Raw genomic sequence first — 26,357 nt, 5'->3', positions numbered from 1 at the left:
CAGATGATGGGCCTGGTAATTAAGACAGTTACATCACCTACATTCATTCATTAAATGGCAGCTACATACATTTCACCACCTTGAGACACGATGATTCATACTGTAAGAGCTATGGAACAGTCATTAATTTATACTTATGTCACTCTGTTTAGAGGCAAAACAAGATGCCTTGCTGTGTGTGTTCTCATGGTGATTCTTCCTCAGGCTGGCTAAATTCAACACCAAAAGGAGAACCTCAGTTCTACGCAGTGGGAGTTTTTTTTTTTTTCAGTCTTGAAGACAACAGCACATGTTCCCAAGGGCATGCATGTTTTGGAGTGGTATGTTTGAAAATGTTGAAAACAATGTTGAAAACAATAGCAACATTTGTTCAGAATCTCTAGAGGTTCTGCCGTGCACAGTACAGAATGTACTTCTTTCTACTCCTTCTCTCCTCTGTTTACCTTTGGGACTAAACAGGACTAAACAGAGGAATGTGATGCCATAGTGGTCCCTATAATAGCTTTAGCCACTCCCTCTGGTACCTTACTCCAATCAGACGGTCAAAGTCTGAAGCTAACTGTTCAGAGTGGGGTGTATTATAAGCTGCAGAGACAATAAAGAGAACTGGTCACACACGGTGAGCCACAAACACTAAATCACTGTGTCCAAACTAAACTTATCCCCCAGCCAGGGCTCATCGCCAACATTCTTCACATGGGTTGTCCCAAATGGCACCCTATTCCCTATATAGTGCACTACATTTGACCAGGGCCAATAGGGCTCTGGTCGAAAGTAGTGCACTATATAGGGAATAGGGTGCCATTTGGGAACGCATGCATGGTCGTCTCCAAACCAGAGCTCTGTAGTTTGTCTAGATTTCATTCGTATCTTGAGGAAATTATTTAATCAAAGTATTGAATATCCACTATGCTGTGTTTTAATCATCTACTGTAGGAAAGTCTGGGTCTGTGCAAGAGCCAAAGAAATAGAAGACCCTAGCATGTCTACATGTGTCTGCTACACATCTCCCTGTCCTCCTGCATGTTTTTAGGGGGACAACCCTTGTCATTACCCAGAACAACACACTAGACTAGATTAAATGTGCCAATAACCCCCAGCGAGACCCAAGCAACTGCTTAGAGACCCGGAAATCCATACTAACAATCCATTTAGTGTCACACACACACACACACACACACACACGTTAGTCCAGCACTAGGTAGCATCCCAAATGGCACCATATTCCCTTTGTAGTTCACTCATTTTTTTTTGTTTACAAGTACACTGTAAAGAGATTAGGGTGCCATTAAGGATGCATCCCAAAGCCCAGCACTAGGCGCTAATAGGATCACACATGACTGCGGTTCCACTTATGGAGGCTGAGGGAGAGGAGAGGAGGCCTCCGAGGGAGCAGCACATCTGCCTGTGTGGACGTGTAGATGTGCATAGCAGGGCCAGATCGCCAGGCCTTTAGCTTAATGCAATGCTCTGTATGCAGCTCACATCAGAGATGTTCAACATGAGGTGAAAAGGTTGAATGTTCCAACTGCCTGTCAAAAACTGATCTTGTTAAATCCACTGAGAAGTCTTGTGATTGCACTAAGTAATGTCACACTGTCTGCATATCATTCTATGGTTTGAATGAGGAGAAAGAAGGGGGGAAAATTCTCAGTTGCCCAACTTGTCCACATACAGTAGTACTGTATCCATGTCTGGTGTCATGGATGGTAATTATTTCCATTCTTCTTTGCACTGTTGCACTTTAGTATCAACACTGTGGGGGTTTAAAGGGGTGGGGGTAGTTACGAGAGTTACTACTGGTGTTCCCAATGCTCTCACACAGACACATCTGCTTCACTTTTGACCCGCTTCCACACATCTGAACCCCTACTGAGGTTTCTTCCCCCGACCCCACCTCCTCTCCCTTCCCCTGGGCTGACCACGGAGAGAGAGAACCCCCGCTGAGAGAGCTGGAGTGGAAGAAATTCCTCCAGTCATCGTCCCCATTCACCTCTCATTGTTCCTGCACAGACTTCACACAGACCTGCTTTCACTGGCCCAGGCGGCCAGACCTGAGGCGCTGGCCAAACGCTCACATTGCAGTCCCATTTTAGCAAACACAGCAGTCACAAAGGGATTTCAAAAAGCCTACAAAGGAGTGCATGTGCTCCACCCTGCTGAGTACTGGCAGGGATAAAGTTCTTTATCTCTCAATAGAATACTTAAGAATAACACAGATGGGCATTTTAAAACAGACACTACAATAGGATGAAGAGAGTCAGAGTAGCTATTTGTAGAATCAAAGCTTTGGCCTTTCACATAGTACTGTAGGCTATACCTAGAGAACAATTCCCCATCTGATAGTGGCTAGCTCGTTTGCCTTTTAACTTATTTATCATGGTCTAGAGGGCATTCCTGTACTTTATCTTACATTCGGACATTTCTGGGGCTATGACTCTCTGGACTCATGTCTCTTCAACTAATGAACAAGCAGAATCCTAATTAGGCTGAATTCCCTTAATCCAAATATGCTATGTCACAATGCATTTTACTTTAAGAGCATTCCTGAATTAACTTACTTCCCCATTCTTGTCCAGAGGAATTTGTTTCCATGTGAATTCTGTTAGATTGGGGGGGACGTGTCTCTACAGCGGGCCAGAACAAGATCATGTACGACCCGTTTAATACCCATGATGGCAAAGACACCAGTGGTCAGATGATCATTCACTCAGTCGATAAAACTTTAGTTGGTGGTATTTGAAGTAAAGCTATCCTGTTAGATGTCTCAGGGACATGAGAGCTCTAGTAGTCTCTCCTGTTGCCTTTCAACAGGCTGATAGAGGATGTCGGTCTGTCTGTTTGTCCAGCTCACTCCAGACCAAAGCGTCCATCTTTTATTAGGTAGTTCTATAGAGCCTGCCTGCAGGCGGCCTGAGCCCTGGCCATGGGGGTTTACTGGGAAGGACCAGGAAAGGAGATAGGAGAGCTGATGTGTGTCCCAAATGGCACCCTATTCCATATGTAGTGCACTACTTTTGACCAGGGCCTATAGGGCTAAAAATGTGAGCACCACATAGGGAATAGGGTGCCATTTGGGGCATAACCATGGGCTACTTTGTAAAGGACAATACTATAACTTAGAGCTTTTCATGTTTCTCACAAAGCGACTGCATAAAAATTAGATCCCCCCGAGATGACGGCTAGACAGCAGAGAAACTGTAGAGTTCGGTCCTCAACGATGGGAAATTCATCCCATCCCACATTTGGATCCCAACTTGATCTCATTTACATTGATGTGGTGTTCAACCGTCTGCAGCTTATTCATTCTACATGGAGCTTTCAGCCTTTGCCTCTCGGGGAACAGAGGAGAACCGGGAAAAATATGAGGCATATTGGATAGAAGCCTTGTGTTCTAGTGCTTAGACAGGGAAGGAGGGAGCAGATGACGTGGAACAGAAGAGATTCATCCAGTCTCCTCACACCCTCACCAGACATTCCCAGTCAGAACCCCTGATTAACATTACAGGCCTCTGGTCTCTCTGTTCCACTGAGCTCATTACAAAATCTGTCCCCGAACCACAGTACAGTATGTTATGATGGATAAACACCACAGTATGTTATGATGGATAAACACTCTGTACCACAGTACAGATAGAATATGACATCTGTTTTGATGGAAAAACACTCTGTACCACAGTACTGTTATAATATGACCTCTTATGATGGATAAACACTTGAAATGCACAACACTAATACACATCAGTCCCCTGCCTTTTCAATGCAGCATGTTATTGCTATATCATATTTAGCTCTTAAAATATTAATTGACCCAACCAACAATTTTGCCGTTGTGGACGCCATTACACGCACACACGAAACTGCTTTTCAATAAGAGGCCTGTGTTGCCATGGAAATGCCCGTCCCCGTCAGGACATGTCACGGAGTGCCAAACACATTGTGGGCTCTTAGTTAATAATTCAGTGATAAATTAACGGTTTTCTGAAGAAAACAGGTGCCAGAATGTCAGAGGGCTTAGGGGGAATAGCTGGGTGGAAAAAGAGAGGGGGGAGACAGTAAAAGAGGGGTGTTTCTTCCGCTCCTCTTGTGTTTGAGGCACAAAAGCTGCTCTCTAAATGCAGGCTATTAATCCTAACTCGGACTCTGTATGGCTGGGCTCCACCGTGCAAGTTTTTTTTAGGGAAGAATACAACGTAAAAGCAGGGGGATTGTAAAGGAGTAAAAAGCCCGAACTCAATAGATATATACACATCATTGCATCTTTCACAGGCGTGGGTCGCCTCAGAGGGCTACATACTGCAGGGTCAAAGATCACCAAGGCAGGGGGTACAATCTTCACTCCCGCTGGTTTTTAGAACAATCCTCCTGCCTGGCCCCACGTCTCCCTCTCCCAGTGTGTGTGCAGGTTTGACTGGTTTACAGAAAGGGCAGACCAGACGCACACAGGGAGATCGTCTGTGTAAAAGCAAAAATGTATCTCTCACCCTAGACCTGCATACCCCATGAGTCAATTATTAAATGAGTGTAGCCCACAACTGTAGGAAGTTCACCGCTTGCATTGCTGTGGAATAATAACGTTCACAAGATACACTGCAAACTAGGGCCGGGAACGATACCAGTATCCCGATACTAGTTAGTATTATGGTACGAAGAGCATTTAACTTCATTTAAGAAAACAGCTCTAATGCTGAAAACAAACCATGTCACAACATTTTACATACATCAGGTGTCACGACTTCCGCCGAGGTTGGCTCTCCTGCCCGTTCGGGTGGTGCTCGGCGGTCGTCGTCACCGTCCTACTAGCCACTACCGATCCCTTTTCGTGTATCTGTTGGTTTTGTCTGATTGTTGTCACCTGTGTGTTGTTTAGTTAATTAGTGTCTGTATATAATGTAGGTTGTCCCGCCCTTGTTTTGTGCGGGATTGTTTGTTTTTGTCATTTCGTTTCGGCTGTCGGTGTTTTTGTGTTTTATTTCTCCGGTTTGTCTGTTATCCTGTTTTGGATATTTTCACCCTGTTTGTTTTTTGGGTTGTCAGTGTTTATTTTTGTTCACCGGAGAATAAACTACTATTCACTATTTGCTCTCTGCGCCTGATTCCACCCACCTTGAATAGTCGTGACATCAGGTTTTTAAAGGACCAAAGAGTTGTTTGCTTCGTGTTTTCAATTTTGCCATGAGTGGTTGGGCTCCCGAGTGGCACAGAGGTCTAAAGCACTGCATCTCAGTGCAAGAGGCGTCACTACAGTCCCGGGTTCAAATCCAGAACCTTAATTCAAATCCTGAGTCACATCCGGCCGTGATTGGGAGTCCCATAGGGCGGCGCACAATTGGCCCAGCGTTGTCTGGGTTTGGCCGGTGTAGGCCGTCATGGTAAATAAGAATTTGTTCTTAACTGACTTGCCTAGGTAAAAGGTTAAATAAATGAAAAAAATATTCACAGCCCAAATTTATTGTATAAAAGCTCCAGTGGTGAATGTAAGCTGCTGTCGTCCTGCCTCTCATCAAGGCCTGATGGCTCTCTCAGATAGAGAAGAGAAAGATAGCAGAGAGAGGTTCTGGCTTTGGTCTGGCCAACAGGTACGGCCGCCAGTCCGTTAGAGACTGGCAACACCATGGCCCGCCTGCCTCACCCACTGGGAGAGAGCGAGAACTGCCCTCAGGGCAAATTTTTCCTGGTTGTCCCAGGCGCCTGCCAGAGGTAATTCAAATCCCACTCTCTCATGCAAAAAGTGTAATCCAATACATTATGGAGTGGTTCCTGGCATGGGGCCGGCTAGACAGTGCAGCCTCAGCATCCTCCTCAATTAAAAACACACAAACACCACATGTCCTGAAAACACATGCCCACACACACACACCTTGTTAAGACCACATTAAGCCCTTGTTGGCACCTGCTTAGCCTCCATGATGATCGACTAGAAAACATTACTGAGCATTACAATGGCATAGCCTACTATAACACACATGGAGAAACCACTAAGAATAACCTGAACATCCTCCAATGTCTTTAGTGAATAAACAAGAGGGATACATTTAGCTACATAAATAAAGTGAAACCGGGTTCTGTTTAGGCTAGATTGGAGGCTTCGGTCCACTGGGTTCTTATGTGCATTTACACATCTCCCTCCCTCTTTTGACCCCTGATTGACCCCACTTTTAACTCTCACTCCTCCTATTCCCTGTTAGAGACTGATGCTACATCCCAAATGGCACCCTATTCCCTTTTTAGTGCACTACTTTTGACAAGGGTCCTGGTTAAAAGTAGTGCACTATAGAAGGGAATAGGGTGCCATTTGGGATGCACACCAGAGAGACTGACTGGTTGTGCTCCTCCAGCTTCAGGTCCCATCACAACACAGGGGATTAATATTGATAAACACTGCAGCAGCACAGCAGCTTTACATTGACAGACGTGATCACGTAGATCTTTCAGAACACACCATCTCCTGAGGATTTCTGCCTCCCTGTACTTTGAGTTTACTGAAACACTAGGATTGTTCAATCCATTGGCATTATGTTAGGTGTTACATAGCAGTTATTTTATGCATGTCTTATATAGGCCTACTTGTTGATAGTGCTGGGCTTGGACTATTAATTGGACACTACTACTGCAATAAACCCAAACTAATCCTTACAAAATATAGCATTTTCTGATGTCCTTGAAACATTACTAGGCTCCTCAAAGAGCCTGAGCAATGTTATGAAATGATCCAATAAAACATTAAGCTATACACACACTGTAACCCCCAGAGATATATAGTGCATCTTAGTGAAGCTGTATTTTAGGTTTCATTGTGCTCTCCATGGCCAATGAGTAGGGTTGTAAATCAGTGACACTGGCCATGCGACTGTACAGCATCATAAGCTATAGACCAGTGGCAGCTAGCTCCCAGATATTTGGCTCCAACGCCACAAGACCAGAGTCAATACAGACACCCCACTGTTATATATATATATATATATATAAAAATAAATAAATAAAAGCCTTGGATCGCAGGCAGGCATCTGAGACCGATTTCACACCTCTACTACAATACACCCACATCATATTCACAATACAGAATGCATGTCATAAAGAGATGGGGCGGTCTTGATAAAAGCCACTAGGATGAAACGTCGACCAAAGTGCCCTGTCCACCTCTGTGAACATGGAATAAAAAGATACAGATCACCAGCATTTCTGCCTCCCAGACATTCATTTTATACAGAACTGGAATGGGAATGACATGTACAGTATACATGTATTGCGCTGTCCTCTGGGAGAAGAGTTGTAGCTCGTCCCGTTCCTCCCTTAACTGGTAACAGATTAAACCTACAGTGACATTGGGTTACATTGTGAGACTTAATCTCCATCCATTAACCCATTTCCTCCTCTCCTCTTACGCTCATTAAAAGGCACATCTGTTTTGTGTTGCTGCAGGCAGGGCTCTGGAGTTTACGGCTGAGCTGTACATCTGGACACCCGCCTAAACCCCCCCCCCACAACCCCCACCAATAAACCCCTCTCCTGCTCCCTGACAGTTTACAACCCCATTCTCACAGCAGCATCAACGTATAGAGAATCTCCTCTACCCTCTGACTCCACCCCCTCCTCAACACACCCATCCTCTGCAGTCTCTCCCACTTCTCCCCGATCTGCTTTGCTCCGACAATATGTTCTCAAATCAGAGGAGCATGGATTGGGAGACTGGTCAGAGAGACTTATGGATGCAGCTTTCATTGGCGTTTCGGCTTAAGACCTCAACATGGACCAAAAATCCCTCAACTCCTTGACCTCATTTTTGCCAAGTCATTTGAAATGACAATGCATGGAATGAACGCAGGTATGAAAACATATACTGATATGGATCCCCCTGACGCCCAGGAGAATTATGAGAGTTAACTCTGAAGTGTGGGTCTGACCGGGGTGTATGTGTACAGTACAATAGTTAGTGTCTTCTGGGTGTAAATGTCTGTACATGTCTGTGTGTGAGAGAGAGAGAGAACAAGCCTGAGAGACAGATTAGGAGAGACTGAGAGGGAGCCAGACCGAGGGCAGCTTGCCCTACAGACAGCTGCGAAGCCAGTTCAGTGTCACAAACTAACTGGGGGGGTCGAAGGTCAGGTTGTTAATTCCCCAGCAGGAAGAACATGGCCTTAAAGAAGACTCCTGCCACTTGCCTCCCCCTAATGTTCCCCTAGCCAACCCTCATCCCCTCTGACCCGCCAGCCCTGCCATGTCACATCTCAACTTTACAAGGGAAACCTTTTAAATAAACACTGAGCAATATCCTTCTTCAAAGCCTTCTTATCCTATGAGGCCCCTTCCTGAACACACACAGGCGCACACACAGAAAGACAGTTAGTCAGAGGATAAAACACAGTTGAGAGAAGCAGCTAAAATCGGCGGTCCCCAGCAGAGCGTTCTATGTGTAGAGGTAAAGTGACCAGCCCTCCTCTTCAAGCTTCCCATGTATCAAAGAGTGAAAGGCACACAGTGAGTGGTGCTTTGCACTCTGTAATTCAGCACCAGCATCCCAATAGCACAGATCTGAAGTCTCCCAGAGACAGGGAGAAAGGTCACTAGCCCTTGGTAAGCCCTGGTTTCTGTAATGTCTTATTTCAGCAGTTTAGGGTTTTGCTAGACAAGATGTTGTAATCCACACAGCCTAAAATCCTATTTCCACCATCCAGTCATTCGGTCGTCTATAATACCTCATGTAACTGCATTGTTATTGGAGCCAATAACAGTCAAATCTCATTGATCTGTATGAATAGGTATGCATGATCCCAGTGGGAGAGGCTAGGCAGTGAAACCAAGGAGAGCCTCTGGTAACCCACTGACGGTGATTGCTTTGGGCTAGACTTTACGTCTCTGCATAGGAGGGAGGGGTGTGAAATTTTACATAAAACCGCAGAACAATTGCTTATTTTATTTTTGTAAAATCCCCCAAGTACAGTATTAAGACTGGTGGAGTAGAGTGGTGATCTGTGTAGTAATGTTTTAAGCTGCCTCATGAGTCTTCAGTTGACTTACTGGACTCAATCTCCTACAAATCACCCTTTCGTCTCAATCCACACACGGCAGCACATCATTACACAGTTAACCCACAGAGACACTGTGCTGCTCTACTGAAACATCACCAGACTGTATAACTGTCAGGCAATAACTACTGTTAGAAAGAGTCTAAAACATATGATTGAATTGGCTGTGACGGGCACATTTTCCCCGTTTTACCCTGGGTTCAGAGAGACAGTATGTCTCCTCCATCTCCTGCCTTTTTAAACACTTCAAGCTGCACAGAGAATGAAGGGAAAGGCTGGTCTAGGCGAGCTTCACAGTGATTTGTAATCAGGCCTAGCATTTACAGGAAAAGGGAAAACTCTTTCAAAGCCTGCCAAGAATCGAGAAGGTAGAGGAGGAAAAAAAAGAAGAAAAAAAACACTGACTCAATGTTCCAAAGATGTGCTCGGTCCTTTTTTCCCCTCAAAAAGACGGGAGGAAGAGTGATGGAGTTGGAACATGGACTGTTGGGAGGAGGGAGCTTATCTTTTCAAGTGTGTTTGCAGTCGTTAAGAAGTGGCCCAGAGTTGTTTGCTTCATAGCAGTTTCCCTTCCAGTAAGTATGAACAGTGAAACACAAGCAAACAAATTCCTATATCCACACAGTCATTTTGACGTCATGTACCATAGAAACCATTGTCTCATGTGATCTGTGGCCTGCAGCGAGAGAGGGTTGTGGAGCTTAGATGACAGAGTTGGTTAGGACAGACTTATGTTACTTCCTGAATTTCTTAACAAGCAGAGCCTGGTTAGAGGGGTGGAGTAGTGGAGTCCTTTAGCAATTGGACCTGCTCCAGAACTGCCTCCACACTGCACTGCTACAGTAAACTGGCTCACAACTGGAGCCAGCAGAGAGAGAAGTGGCTGGAGAGAGGAGACTATGTCCAGAGAATAAAATTGACTGCCTTTCCTTGACTGGCAGCTCATTGTGGGTTTAAATCCTGGCTGGCCAGAGAAGTGTGATTAATGTTTTCCATAGTCTGAGATAAAAGGAGTGTCAGGAGGAAAAGAGAGGGAGCGAGAGAACCACACTGAGCATTCATTTTTAAAAAGGTCAAATTCAGCTGTTTTTAACTCTATGAAATCATTTCTGGGTAACAATTAAGTACCTTACAGTGATTCTTTTTGACTATTTTAATTAGCAAAAGAGCAATTTCTCAAGTAATAATTTTGCTTGGACTGTCTTGGAGTGGTCTGAGTGGAAATGGAAAACTAGCTGTTATTGGCAAAGACGTTTGGGACTCTTTCCTATTGGTCTATTAAGTAAAACTCCGTCCCACCAAAACAGGCTGACATTTCAGGTGGTCATTCAACCAGATCTTACACTAAAATGACAATCATAATTTTCATAATTTCACAGTATTATTCCAACCTCCATGTGGAAATGTATATAAAACACAGGAAAATCACATTTGACTGCACTGGGCCTTTAAGTAATATGTTAACATGAAACCTAAGACCCTGTTGCCAAGCGAGGACGAACCTCCCAAATATGAGTCACCGGAAGACCACAAGCATAGCCCATAAAAACACAACAGCCAGGACAAAATTAAAGAGCACAAAGTCCCATAAACCAATTGCAAGGGTCAAAGTTAAACGTAGTTAAAAAGCCATAGGCTGCCAACCTTACGAGAAAGACAATTAGTCCCCCAATGTGTAAAAATGTCCTTTGCCGAATTGCCTCTCGTTTCAGCAAACGTCAATATAAACCACCACTGAATGGCCCTGAGTAATGTTGTTCCAGATAAAAGTAAATTCCCCAGAGCTCTAGTCAGAGACAAAGAAGACACACATGGGTGAGGTGCAGCTCTGCTCTGGCTGCATCTGTGGCAGGCTGGAATGTGATGAGGGTTTACTGGGTTTAGAAATAAACTGTCAGAAACAGGCAGACAAAAGGCAGTGCTGTTCTGAATCTGCAGGGCCGGTCTCTCTCCCTCGCAGACAGCACCCTCCTCTCCGCCCACCCTGCAGCCCACTCCATCTTACCACTTTCCCATGAATGGTTACCACCAGCACCCCAGCCCCACTCCATCCCGCCTCTCCTCACCATTGCTAGAATCACCAGAACCATTGAGTCTGAATGTAGAAAAGAAGTTAAGGCAACTCAGGAGTGTTTAAAGGGAGATATTGTGGCGTGTGTGTGTGTGTGTGTGTGTGTGTGTGTGTGTGTGTGTGTGTGTGTGTGTGTGAGAGAGAGAGAGAGACATTGAGGTAGCTTACAGCAGTGCACTTATCCTCCCCATTCGTAAAGAGGAAGTGACTGTGACTAGCTATAACCAGCAACCAGATAATAGTATAATAGTATCTAATGTCTTCAATAACTCAAAGAATGTTAATAGGGAGAATCGATACTCCAATTTAAAAACAATAAGAGAATCTCCAAAGTCTCTAGAATAGTACACAGACAAACAAAAATGTGGCTAATTCATAACAGTATGATACCTAACCACCCATTGAAATATGCGTGGAGCAGAAAACCCAGCCAGAGCTAGTTTCAGTGTAAATCTGTGCAGTGCTCCAGAGCTGATGAGAATCAATCGGTTGTCAGATTACAGCTTTCATCACTCTCCCTTGGTTTCCAAGGAGCCAGAGTGGACTGCCACACTTCCTGTATGCCTGAAGCTTAACCAGCAGAGATAGAAATCACTCTCCTTTATCTCTCATTCCTTATGCCACCTTTCCCTCCTTCTTTCCTGCCTTTTCTAATGACGTACCGTCATGATGTGTAATGACATGCACAGAGACCGAGGGAGGGAAGTAGGGAGGGAGGGAGGGGAAAGGGGAGATGGGAGGAGGTGAAAGACTGAAAACAGCTCCACAATAGCCAGTCACACCACATTTAAATGCCTTCGTACGATCCAGAGTGAAACGGTTAGGGGGAGAGCGGGGAGGAAGGTGAAATGTGCATTTATGTTCTATTCTTCATGGTGTGGCAAATTGGATTGTGATGCTGGATCTATGGATCAATGTGATTTGGCTATGAGTCACACACACTCACACACACACTGGGGAGAAAAAAACACCACCATCGCAACCAACCAGCTCTATTGTCTCCCCAGCCAGGACACACATCCCTTTATTAAAACACATTTAAAAAATAGACAATTTAATAGACAGAAAAACAGAAAAACTATGGGTGAGTTCATGTATGATGAGGCATCATTAGCTACAGTATCTCTACTCTACCCACCCGGTCTGTAACTCCAGTTGGATTAACAGAGGCCTGAGGGAATGTATTTGAACTTCAGACATGTTCACCCTCCACTATCAGATCTCACATAGGGGCATTTATGTAATACCCACCCAGTTCTCAGCAAGGGGTTTCCCCTATATAGAGGAGCTTTGTTGAGGAGTTCAAACAAACAAGAAACCCACTCAACTGCCCACCACAGCTGGGCTGAACTGTAACCTAGCCACCCTGGCCCACATACACTATCCCTTTCTCCTATCAGCACAGATCAAAGGACCAATCAGAGACGCTAAACAGCAGATGAAGCCCATTTTAGATTTATACCTATTTCTTCACGGTCTGTACTTTCTGCGACTCAGCAAAATCTGCACAATGTTTGCTTTTCCTGCACTGTTCCAGGGACATCCAGTGAGATGTTACTCTACAGACACCCAGGCCGTCCACCATGTTGAGCGGATCTAATTAAATGCTGTTCCACATTAACAGGATTGGGTGAACTCACTGTTTCCTGCCCCGCTCCCCATGGCCTTTGAGTGGCACTCAGGCTAATGCATACAAACAGGAACAGGATGAAACGCCAGACACAAGCGAAACCGACATCAACACACACGGCAAACCTGCTCACATTATTGCCTTGCGGTGGTGGAACATGGTGACATGGCAGAGGTGTTGTACAGTCACACAAAAGCGGTGTTGAGACCACTGCCAACAGAGGAACAGGCTGTAAAGGCCTGAGTCTTTATGTATCCCAGGGCTACAGTAGAACTAGGAGGTGTAATGCTATGGAATTAAATCTAACAATTTAATAGGATCTCTATGTGTAATGCCCTGTAATAATGTCATTCCTAATCATACTACATTTATAAGCCTGTTCTTTAACAGCATAATTTCCCTCTTCATTTCCTTATTTGTTTGCAGTCATTTGGTCGTTATTGGACTTCAGGGTTTGACCTTTCAAAACATAAGGCTGCATACGCCTCAGCCTCACTTTCCCACTGCCACCAGTAGGCCCCTGCCAAAGACCCAACCAGGAAGCGGTGTTTTGCCAAGCAAATAGTTACGCAATGTGGTAGTCAGAGTAAGTGTCAAAGGCTGCATTTGTGAGCTGGTTGATTAAAACTGCCTTCATCCATAGATAATCATGCTGAAGTTTTGCCTTCTAACTGGGGACTGAAGACAGTCATGCTGAGAAAGGCAACAAGGGGAGAGGGGATAAGTCAACAAGGGGAGAGGGGATAAGCTTCATGTCTTGACAGAGGAGAGAAAAACGCTATGAAATACATGTTGCACAAGTTAATCCTTCCATTACACTGGGCTGCTAAAAGACAGTTAACATGGCATCCTCTCTACATGTTTTTGGCTTGGGACCAGCTGCAGAACCAAATGGTAAAAACAGACAAAAACAAACAGTCTAGATGACATCTAAGCTAAGAGCTTTGAGACATAAACAGTAGGCCAATGTTCCCCCTTGGCAAACCAAAAGGTCAAATAAAAGGCTTCTAGACCACCTCCTGATCCATTCTGTTTATGTGGTAATTCACTTCTGTTAGGCAACACATAGCAACTGTTCAAAATCTCCCAATTCACTCGTTTGTCCTCCTGCACAACTGCAATAGCTGGGTCGGAATGGGTTAGCTCAAAGAATATTTATAATTTGTGACAGAAGACCTACCACAAGCAGACCACACAGTCTGCTCTTTGCTCCTACGTGTCACTCCTGTTCTACTCTCTGTTTTACAGGGACTGAAACATTTCCTTCCATTCTAAGCTACTTCCAATACTCCCAAACATACGGCCTCCTCCCCTTAAACCCCCAACACTCCCCCAGCCTCTCACAGGGTGAGTTCACATTCACAAGGCTGAAAGGGAGGTGAACTGCAATATCCCTCTGAATGACAATGTATAGTGTTGTAATCAAAGTGAGACAACGTTCATCTGTTGTTCTCTATGGCCAAAAATATCCTACAAATTACCTATAGAGTGTATGTGATTCGATGACCATGGCTGGATATTTTCTGGGTGTTTCTGAAACCTCCACCAGGGGAAGTGTGTGCTGTGCAGCGATGGTTCCCAACCATCTAAACAGCATGGTGTTCATTGGTCTGTATCAGCAGAGGCTCCTCAGAGGAGGACCATTCTCCTCAGTGAAATTTCATAAAAATAGGGAAACATTTAGATAAAACTAAATATATTCATAGGTCACCAAATAATTGGTTAAAATACTGAAGACCTTCATTGCAAAACAGTGTAACTGCAACAGAACTGTCTGGGTTGGCACCCTGGTGTAGCCGGAGGACAGCTAGCTTCTGACCTCCTCTGGCTTTATTGACTTCAATACAAAACCTAGGAGGCTGGTAGGCCTCACCCCCTTCCATAGCTATACATGGTAATTATGACCACTTCCAGAAGATTTCCTCCAATCAAGCAAAGCTTTTGCAGTAGGAACTGACATGTCCATCCAATCATAGATGTAGGATCAGAGAACGAACCTAGTGTGTGTTGTATTGGGATTGTGTCACAAAGCATTATGGGGGTTCTGTGTTGAGAAGATTGGTGACATTGTTGGATAGAAATTAAGAGTGATAGTTTAGCATTTGAGACATTCAATTCAAATTAGTTTTTTAAAATGACAGGAGATGGAGGAGGTATATTATAAATTGTTTTCTTGGCTTTAGAACTGTGTGTCCAGTTAAGGCAAAATTTCAATAAATTGCACTGTTAACTTCAGTAGCTAGCTAGCTACCAGCGCTGTTGTGGACTTTGTTGAAGAACCCCTTTCATTCTCTGGGGTACACGGAAAAGGTGTGAATTAAACGCGAGAGTCGACCTTTGCCTGAGATCAGTTTCATGAAGAAGGATGAAAAGGTGAGGGTGTTCAATACCGGGTATCAGATGTATAGCTGGTTAACAGGGAGCCTATCATCAAGCCGCCTGTAATTGTACGTTACGATGCTTTACATGCTGAACATCTTTTCTGGAATGTCGAAAACAATTCTGACATGCTGTACGGGATGAAAATATTATTCCATCTGATCAACTGTAGGCTACTAATAAGAGCAGATGCATACAGCCTATGTGCCCTGTCCCATCTGGTCTGGGTAAACGAATTGGTAACGTTATGTATTTATAGTCCATTTGTGTGTCAGGAGAAAATGTGAATGTGATCAAATTTAGATTATAGTCCAAATAGGGTTGGCTAGGCTGCCTACGCGTTTTAAATCCAAAATGATTACCTGGAATTAATCAATCGAAATAGTGATGGCAAATGTGAGTACTTAATAAATTTAAAAAAGGCCTACAGTTGCATAGGCCTGCATGATGCAAACATGCATAAAGAAAGCTCAGCTCTGAGTTCTAATGCTTATGTGTCTGGGTAGAGGAAATCCCCCTCCTAATCTAGTCGAAATATAATTTATATGAACAAATATAAAAACGGTAGCTGCAGTTTGACAGGGTTTTCATCTCCCCCAGGGCCATTTTTTAAAACCACATAAAAATTTGCCCACCACTCTGGGACCTATGGTGGCAACAGTCTGCTTGTAGTTGTCTGTTATTTTCAGGTATGTGGATGATCAGGGCTTTATTCAGGAACGTTTCTTGGGATACTTTGATGTGTCAAGTGGGCGAGATGCGCAGTCCGTTTGACTTTATGAATTTTGAGATGTCGGAGTTGAACTTCATAGAGAAAATATTTGTCCAAACCTACGATGGCGCAGCTGTAATGAAATGTATCTGCTATTTGTATTTAAAGCTACGTCCCCTCATGTGCCATGATTAAGAGGTGATAACTACTCCATTACTATTGTCAACTTTCTCCTGACATGAACGGAAGCCACATTGTCTCATGTGCCCTCTCATCCACTGGCACATTGAATGTTTCCTCTCCAAGCACTGTGAATACCCCTACACATCTTCTCTCATTACTGTATGTAGAGTCAATCACATTATTACAAAGATTTTACTCCTTGCTTGGATTAACTCATTCTTAGCTCTTTTGTCAAACTGTGTAGTGTCTTGTGTTATCGTTTTGTCTTCCCAGTCAAATCCTGTCCTGCACTGGTCAAGGCTCTGAACACCTCAACTCATGCCTCATACATGCACTCAATCACTGCCGAGATCCCTTTCCAACACTAAGTAGCCCTCTCATTCCCCTTCCCCATAATATTGTACCTTAAAATGTCTATTAAAATCATTTGTCTATGATTTTTGAAACACACGTTGTGGTCTCCGTGCGTTCCGCACCTTTACCGTGGGTCTCCCATCCTCCTCAATTTTTCAAGTCACCAGCCTCCACTGGTCTGTATTCCGTAGTACCATAGCAAAGCCCCACAATGATTAATTCCAAATACCCATTTAATTGCTGAAGTGGGGTGTTCCATTAGCCCATGGCAAGCGGAGCAGAGCAGCACACAGCCTCTTTACAGGAGTCAAAATAAAGCAGGATATCCTGGTCACAGTTCCCTAGCAATGTGTTCATGATTCCCCAGCCTAAAAGCCACGAGACAGCTATTATTCTGAATGTTTCCTAGATTATTAGAATTAAAAGAGGAAGTTTGAGTATACATACTTTTGTCTTTATGTCAAATCAATAAATGTGTATATATCTATCATGGACTAGCTGCTTGTACTTCTTAAAGATGTACATAAGCATACAGAGTCTGAAAAACACAAAATGGCTGGACTCATTAAAATAAAAATGTGTTTTATTTTGTTTTATTTCACCATGTAAGAATTGTGTAATTAAAGCATTACTTATATAAATCTGCTTTAATGTGGTGCAGTAACAAAGACATTTCTCTGCAGTGCTAAGTTCCCATTTCTAAACACTGTACATGTGTTTTCTCCTCTCTGTTCATCACACCTCCGCTCCCAAAGCTAATTTTTCTCAAATTAGACATGAGTGTTTACAAAGACAGAATGCCTCATCACACTAGAGACATCTCCCTCCCTGGATACTCTCAGCATCCAACAAGATTTCACAGTGTCATGCCAAGAAAATAGAAAAATGGACATAATTCAATTATTTGTATTTCTTCTATCATCTAGGAGTGGATGAGTTTGGGTTCTTTAAGCCGAGAGCTGCGGACTATTCAGGATACAGCCGCTATACAGCCACTCCAGCAGCCAATACACAACTCATTTAAAATTGTTCCTCCCACAAAGGGAGTAAAGCCAGGGGTTGAAGAGACTGTATTAACAGTAATATTCCTTATTGAAATAAAGCTCTGGAGCAGGAGAGTAGGTTTGATGTTTAGTAACGGCCCGCCAAGAGAGAGAGGGCTTTGCATATATTGAGAGGCATTGTAAGCGCTGGCAAGGGGTCGCTCCACTACTCCAGAAAAACAGCTTTTCGCATAAACAGTCTGTCCTCCACACACATACATGCTCTCCTCTGGGTTGGCCAGCCCCTTCTCATACACTACATGAGTAGTCTATAGTCCAACACCCAGCAGCCTAACTGTTCCTCAGACACCCTACGCCCAGATGCCAAGAGCTCTACAGTGGGCCAGTGTGAACCCGGCTAATAATTAATAGCATGTAATTAAGATGGCAGGCTCCCTGTACTTGTAAAGACCCATTAGCCCAATGTATCAGCATGCTGTAATGGCTTTGTTTGATGTGAATTTCTAGAGTATCACCCCTCCCCCCTCTTCTCCCGCTTCCAGCCCTCACGCTCCCTCAACTTGAGTGACATTGGCACTTGTTGCAGAGCCCTGTCGAGGGCAGAAATCACTCAGTGGGGGTTGTAAGGAGAGGAGCAGCCCTTGTACAGTTGGCAATTTGCCAGACTCATGATGACAGGCGAGGCAGGGTGGACTTCATAAGCGGGCCCATTTTAGTTCTTGCCATTAACAGCACATCAATGATCCCACCGGTCAGTCAGCCAGCTGCCCAGGCCTGAAACCCAGCAGCCCCCATACTCTGTCCTCCCCCTCACATCCCATCATACCCTGCACCCGGTTCTCAGCCTTGATCTGCAATTACCACCAGTCAGTCGCCATTCCATTGAAGAAAAAAGGCAATTTAATGCATAAAGGGATAAATGGGTGAATAATTACACTTTTAATCAAGCTGAAAGGAGCTCTCCAGCTCAAAATGGGAGAAGGGGAAAGTTAAAAAGGGGAGATTTGCTTGTTTCCATAAAAACGTGTTTAATCCTTGACACCTGTCAAACGGCTCACACTACACAGACCCCCGGGGTTCATAAAAGGCTGCGGTTGAGGCTTAACCCTACGAGTGCCTCGGCATTGAAAGAGTGTCCCTGCTCAGTCTCCAGATCCTTGCAGGCTCACACACATAATACGGTCATGCCTGGTGTGGTCACCACACCAACACTGATATATACAGTAAGTGTTCATCCCATATGGCACCATATTCCCTATTAGTGCAATAATTTTGACCAGGGTCCATAGGGAACGTAGTATATTCCCTAGTATAGGGAATAGGGTGCCATTTTGGATGCACACTCTGCTGCAGCCTCTGCTTCAGTGCTATGGCTAAAGTGATCTTACACATGTAGACTGCCTGAAACTAGACACAGACCAGAGGACTACAGGAAGTAAGAAAGAATGTTCAGGTCCGTGTTGAACATTCACACAATACTCTACCACATACGGGAGGGACACACAGCTACAATAAGGAATAGAGGCCAGTTGTGGGTTAGGACCTGCTGTGAATGGAAAGAAAAGACAAACACGATGGAGAATGTAGGGATTGAATTAAAAGCCTAGATAAAAAGAGGCTCTCTACGGTGGGCCTTATCTGTACCGCGTTTCCTTTTTCCCCTCAGCAGTGCTCCACTGCCTGTCGTGTTGTCTCTGCTCTGTGTTGTGGGAATTCCATTCTCAGATATCAAAGCTGCTCGCCTAGCAGGCCATAGCAACGGCATTACATACACATTGCGTCAGGAGGGAGGCGGAAGTTGGAACGATGGCCCGCCTCGCGAGCCTAGGGCCTCTGGGGAAAGCAACTAGACTAGGAGAGAATGGAGGCAGCTTTGGACTGCATCAGCTGGGTCAACTTGTTGAATACCTCAGCCAATAAGGAGTTGGAACACTGCCACGCTAGCATCAGTTACCCTCCATTTCCCTCTATAACCTCACCACACAGAGGCCTTGAGAAGGCATGAGTTAAGGCTTTAAATTATCTGCAATTCCATATTTACTCTCAGTCAGGTCAAGTCTCTGAAGTTTACTCCACAAGTTGAGACCAGTGGTATGAAAGAGGCTTTAAAAAATGCTGAACATGAAATCCAGCTCATTATTTGCAGTAACCCTCACGGTTATTGGTTGATGTTGACAAGACAGCGGGGTGCTTGGCCTATGGAGGCGGCTTAGTGGAGAAGAGATGGGGGCAGTAAAGAGGATTATGGGGGGGCAGCAGTGAGGGGCCAGTCTATTGTTAGAACTTGAGAAAGTGTTAGAGCAGGAAGAGTGGCAGACACACTGGTTAGAACGTCCCAAACTCAGGAAATACTGAGATACAGGTCTGGACGACAAGCTACTGTCCAGTCCTGCTGCATGGGGACTACAGTCTTGGAATTATACAGCCACAAAAACTTCCACTCACAGAAGAATCTAAGCTGAACTGCTCGTGCAAAATGACATGGAGCATCATGTGAGATTTTCCAGTTTTGTACACTGTATAGTTTTGTCCAAATCAACTGAATGCTGAAGTGTTTTAGCCTTTGAAAACGAGGCCTGCTGAAATGTAGGCTGGGAGGGCTGCTCATTTGGCAGATGGCTGGGAGGGGTTGTTGAGAGGCAGAGATCTCCACCAAGCCTGTGAATACAATTATCCCTGAGCTCTTGAGTTGGGGCCACAATCAATAAATACATGTTGTTATCATAATCATACCACAACTATGCTTGGAAATAGAGCTAAATTATTTTATCGTTTGTGGAACAGAATTTAAATTGATGTGTGGGTTACTTTTTGAATGTGTATCCAGTCCAGACCCCCACCTCCTGTGGGAAAAACAACCAAAAATAAGGACCAACAACCCCTTGGAGAGAAGGAGGGAGGGCAACGAAGGATGGAAGGAGGGAGGGAAGGCAGAGAGAAGGGAGAGAAGGGAGGTAGGGAGGGCAGAGAGAAGGGAGGGCAGAGAGAAGGGAGGGCAGAGAGAAGGGAGGTAGGGAGGGCAGAGAGAAGGGAGGTAGGGAGGGGGAGGGAGGGAGGGAGGGAGGGAGGGAGGGAGGGAGGGAGGGAGGGAGGAAAGGCAGAGAGAAGGGAGAGAGGGCAGAGAGAAGGGAGGGCAACAAAGGATGGAGGGAGGGAGGGAGGGAGGGAGGGAGGGAAGGCAGAGAGAAGGGAGGGAGGGAAGGCAGAGAGAAGGGAGGGAGGGCAGAGAAGGAGGGAAAGGTGGACACAATCTGCTCTTCCTGCTTTCCTTTGTGTTGGAGGAAAAGGGACACTGCTGTGGGGGTGGAGTCAATCAAAAAGAGAAACACGACATAGTGGGAGGCAGTGTGTCAGTGTGTGTCTTCACACGGGTGTGTGTGGGCTATATGTTTAGCTTTAGGTGTCCCTCTTCCCCCCCTCACCTCACACGGATAATACATCTTTAGGCAGCCCTTTCTGCACTTAAGTGTCTGTTCTCACTCTCCATGCATCGCCCCTGACTATTAAACTTGAAATTGTATTTACTTTCCATAATGGCACCGCAGCACAGTGATGCCTCGAAGATCAAGTACCTAATAGTGCCTGCCGCATCTACACAATAACTACTTAGCCATTTATCCTCTGAACATTATTTTAAACACCAAAGCAAACAGCTGCAGTGGTTAGGCTGTAGTCAGTGACACAGCTCACATACATACACAGCAATCTTTTCCAACTTTCCTTCGGCTGGCATCCTACAGTACTACAGCTGTCCACGTGTCACCCAAGGGCACAGCCAAAAGTAGGCCATGGCTCCAAGAGGAACTCAAGCTCCTGTTACTGTTGGAGGCTTGACTCCCAATCCCTACGTTAACACAATGCCAACACAAATCACAAATACCTTGGCCTGTAACCCCAGGCCCACCACTAAGTGTAAACTCCAAAGCCAGCCCACAATCTACACATTTCAGTGGGATCCACAGGACTGGCTGTGAGTGGAACGGATTCCCTACATTTGGAAGGTGGGAAATACTGTATTTAGAGCGTGTTGGCCGGCATTAGTATAAGGAGAGCAATTAAAACAAGTATATACATCATCAGCCATAATTATAGCATGATGACATCAAAGTGAAACGTGACAGACATATTTCACTTTGTCACAATGGTACTGAATATGAAAGCCTGGTAATCGAGGAATTTACACGCTGTATTATGACATGTAATGGCTGCAATTTAAAGATCAAAGTTGGGACACATCTTTAGGAATGCTTTATTTCCCCCCCTCTCTTCATCAGTGTCCTTAAGGAGAGAAGAAAGGAAGCATGAAGAATGGCCTCTGACTGCAGTCTTGGATTCTGATTTCCCATGGGCGCCTCCACAAACTGAACGTCATGAAGCCTAACGTCAGCCAAATTAAGAGAATTCTAGGACAGCAAGTTTGGCTTTCTTTGCCGAAGCGACTCATGGGTATCACTTCAAAAAGGAAACTAAACGGGAAGGGAAAGAGCGACAAGGGAAAACAGAACACCCACAGCAGGAGGCTGGAAGGCAAAACGCATGGGTAGAACCTTTATCTACTGTACGGCACCACCACCACGAGCCAGGGGTGACGGAAACCAGAATGGTAGGTCACGCCTACAGGCCTCGGTCGGTAGGTCAGTCTGTGTGCGCGCATGTAATGTAGTAGTCCTTGCAATACCATGCTTTGTATTCAGGATACAGGACTTGAAATATTCAGAACAATAACCTTGACTAGCACCCCATTTCTACAAACCAATAAAAACATTGTGGATGTACTATGCTATTATTCAGAAGTACAGTGCCTTGCGAAAGTATTCGGCCCCCTTGAACTTTGCGACCTTTTGCCACATTTCAGGCTTCAAAACATAAAGATATAAAACTATTTTTTTGTGAAGAATCAACAACAAGTGGGACACAATCATGAAGTGGAACGACATTTATTGGATATTTCTAACTTTTTTAACAAATCAAAAACTGAAAAATTGGGCGTGCAAAATTATTCAGCCCCCTTAAGTTAATACTTTGTAGAGCCACCTTTTGCTGCGATTACAGCTGTAAGTCGCTTGGGGTGTCTATCAGTTTTGCACATCGAGAGACTGAATTTTTTTCCCATTCCTCCTTGCAAAACAGCTCGAGCTCAGTGAGGTTGGATGGAGAGCATTTGTGAACAGCAGTTTTCAGTTCTTTCCACAGATTCTCGATTGGATTCAGGTCTGGACTTTGACTTGGCCATTCTAACACCTGGATATGTTTGTTTTTGAACCATTCCATTGTAGATTTTGCTTTATGTTTTGGATCATTGTCTTGTTGGAAGACAAATCTCCGTCCCAGTCTCAGGTCTTTTGCAGACTCCATCAGGTTTTCTTCCAGAATGGTCCTGTATTTGGCTCCATCCATCATCCCATCAATTTTAACCATCTTCCCTGTCCCTGCTGAAGAAAAGCAGGCCCAAACCATGATGCTGCCACCACCATGTTCGACAGTGGGGATGGTGTGTTCAGGGTGATGCGCTGTGTTGCTTTTACACCAAACATAACATTTTGCATTGTTGCCAAAAAGTTCAATTTTGGTTTCATCTGACCAGAGCACCTTCTTCCACATGTTTGGTGTGTCTCCCAGGTGGCTTGTGGCAAACTTTAAACGACACTTTTTATGCATATCTTTAAGAAATGGCTTTCTTCTTGCCACTCTTCCATAAAGGCCAGATTTGTGCAATATACGACTGATTGTTGTCCTATGGACAGAGTCTCCCACCTCAGCTGTAGATCTCTGCAGTTCATCCAGAGTGATCATGGGCCTCTTGGCTGCATCTCTGATCAGTCTTCTCCTTGTATGAGCTGAAAGTTTAGAGGGACGGCCAGGTCTTGGTAGATTTGCAGTGATCTGATACTCCTTCCATTTCAATATTATCGCTTGCACAGTGCTCCTTGGGATGTTTAAAGCTTGGGAAATGTTTTTGTATCCAAATCCGGCTTTAAACTTCTTCACAACAGTATCTCGGACCTGCCTGGTGTGTTCCTTGTTCTTCATGATGCTCTCTGCGCTTTTAAACGGACCTCTGAGACTATCACAGTGCAGGTGCATTTATACGGAGACTTGATTACACACAGGTGAATTGTATTTATCATCATTAGTAATTTAGGTCAACATTGGATCATTCAGAGATCCTCACTGAACTTCTGGAGAGAGTTTGCTGCACTGAAAGTAAAGGGGCTGAATAATTTTGCACGCCCAATTTTTCAGTTTTAGTTTTGTTAAAAAGTTTGAAATATCCAATAAATGTCGTTCCACTTCATGATTGTGTCCCACTTGTTGTTGATTCTTCACAAAAAAAATACAGTTTTATATCTTTATGTTTGAAGCCTGAAATGTGGCAAAAGGTCGCAAAGTTCAAGGGGGCCGAATACTTTTGCAAGGCACTGTATCAGTGCTTGGGAGAGTTGCCTTATAAGATCCCCCCTCATAAATGGCAACTAACTGGCCACAAAAGACATGTGATCTGTTATCTCTGTCCCTGAACTTACATAAACCGCTTTGCTGTCCTCTGAAATATTCTTAGCTTTGAGGCCAGATATTTAGTTTGGCTGGGCTTTCAGCTGTGAAATAAAAAAAAGTTCTGGCAGAATAGGCCTGGGGAGGCCAGTAAGCCACAAGAATAGAGCTATTTTGCTTCGTTTCCCCCCAACAGAGTCTCACCCAGAAACCCTCTAAAAACACTTGCATAGTCAGCATGAAACATTCAAGCATTAAAATAGACACTGCAATAGTCGCCATTTCAGCTTTACCTAGCCAGTATTACATTAGCCTGTCATTCTTAACCATGGAATTGGCTGAATTATGTTGGTTCAAACACCAATATGAAACGTGGATTGATTGTGTTAATAACAGTTGCATCTCCAGAGACAGTAGGGCAGGATGGCAGGAACACCACTAGTCTTTTAGAGACAGTGTAATGGGACATGCTGCTATGATATGTTGTAGATCTCCACTAACTAGAGAGGTATACATTATGAACATCTCTTCAACTTACTGGCAAATCCCAACCCAGCGCCGCAGCACTAAAAGTTCTGTCACCACAAAGAGACTGGAGAATTCCCTCTCGCAGACACTCCTTCAGACTCACACTGGGAGGGTCAACTGGGGTGAAGATATGGAGACAAGGCATTAAAGACAGTTATTTCTTACTGTATATGTTTAGATGGTTTCTATACCTCTTTAGAACATGTTAGCTGTAGAGGGAATGAACACCTGTCAATAGCAGAGCTGGGAGGCGATATATGCTGTATGGTGGGAAATGTCTCTGACCTTGGAGGCTTCTTTCAGGGGCCAGGGTGGTTGAGGAGGGGGTGAATCTACAGGTGGGGTATAATCTCACAGACCATGGACGAGTTATAGAGTACAGCAGTTCTGTTCAAATGTTTATAAATCAATGTCATGAGATGAACCTCTTTGGCAGTTAGTCTATAGATTTTTTCTACTTTGCACATTCTTCAACTGCAAATCTACTATTCCAGTGTTTTACTTGCTATTTTGTATTTACTTTGCCACCATGGCCTTTTTTTGCCTTTACCTCCCTTCTCACCTCATTTGCTCACATCGTTTATAGACTTGTTTATACTGTATTATTGACTGTATGTTTGTTTTACTCCATGTGTAACTGTGTCATTGTTTGTGTCGAACTGCTTTGCTTTATCTTGGCCAGGTCGCAATTGTAAATGAGAACTTGTTCTCAACTTGCCTACCTGGTTAAATAAAGGTGAAATAAAAAAATAAAAAATTTGACAGTTTCTCAGCTTGAACTGGGCTTTACTCGGTTAACATTTAGTTTCATTCCCATAAACCTTTGGTAACCCCCCCCCCGCTCCATTTCAACCATCCCTCTTAGTACATCTCCGCTACTCCTCTTACTCACTTTCTGCTTCACTTTCATTGCTTACACTTGACCTCAGTGCATATAGTACCTCCGCCGCTCACGGCGCTCAGTAATTACATGATAGAAGGGAACGAAAAGATGGTGCTTGGCAGAAACACTGACATTCCAAACGTGAAACCTTCTCCTTAACAGGCCTTGAGCCTTTATTCTGCTCCAACTCAACAGCTTTACCAGTCTGTTGGGAATCACATGAACAAACAGGAAGACCTTATCAAGGCTACATGAATTACTCCTAAATAACATGACTCTGGACAACCATTACATTCAACAGTAAATAGGCTTTCTGCATGTGGCAGAGCAAAGGATGGGTTGTATGAAATGCACCGACTACCCGTTAAATACTTTAAACTCACCTGCTGGTTCTGAAAGCACGAAGGCGGTCAAATGAGCAGGTGGTGAGTAACATGCTGCTGCGCCATGGAAACCAGGAGGGGTTAATATGCACTCTGTCTATGGCGGCGTCCAAAATGGCACCCTATTCCCTATCTAGTGCACTACTTATCACCAGGGCACATAGGGATCACTATAAAGGGAAGAGGGTGCCATTTGGGACACATTCTGTCTCTGTACGCTCCATCTGTCCTCCTCCCAGACTCTCCAGACTGGACTTAACACCTCACCAGGCTGGGAATCCCATTACACTAATGGCTCTGAATGTACACACTAAGTTTTCATTTCCTAAAGCATGTTTCAAAGAAAATATGGAGGGAAGTGGGATAACCTTTCTATTGGACAGGGATCAACTTCGGTCTTATAAAATGTCCCCTTATACCAATGACAGGTTCCATCCGGTCCGACATGGGTACGTTTCTGAGTTGCATAGACTCATCTCAACTCATCGATCTGAAGTAACTGGATAGCAAGGACCATTCATATAACGAGTCTGAAGAGGGCCATCGATCAGTTCATTCTGCATCCAGTAAACCTGATTGAGGCTGAGGGTATCTGCTAGCTTCTACACCGCATGCTGAGAAGAGCCGAGCTAAACATGTGGCTTTCATTTGGAGCCTGTGTTAACAATGTAGTGCAGGAGAAAAGTCTCTCTAAAAAGCTTAAGCTGATAAA

General features: G+C 44.4%; 1 protein-coding gene across 4 annotated transcripts in view; it reads right to left on the bottom strand.

The window, feature by feature from the left end:
- The window catches only part of LOC118364101 (nucleoredoxin-like), a 61,018-nt gene that overhangs the window by 20,829 nt on the left and 13,832 nt on the right, over nucleotides 1–26,357 (bottom strand). Inside the window, exon 1 of one of the 4 annotated variants that reach the window (XM_052520238.1) lies at nucleotides 10,676–10,694. The exons of 2 other annotated variants lie outside the window; for them this stretch is intronic. The gene's annotated coding sequence lies outside the window, so the exon portion shown is untranslated. Of the gene's footprint in view, nucleotides 1–10,670; nucleotides 10,695–26,357 lie in introns of those variants that run through there. One more of the 4 variants, XM_052520236.1, reaches the window with a different exon arrangement.

Source organism: Oncorhynchus keta, chromosome 1 (assembly GCF_023373465.1).
Source record: "Oncorhynchus keta strain PuntledgeMale-10-30-2019 chromosome 1, Oket_V2, whole genome shotgun sequence".
In the NCBI taxonomy this organism is placed as follows: Eukaryota; Metazoa; Chordata; class Actinopteri; order Salmoniformes; family Salmonidae; genus Oncorhynchus; species Oncorhynchus keta.
The sequence above is the reverse complement of the archived record's forward strand: the minus strand, read 5'-3'. Positions and strand labels throughout refer to the sequence as shown.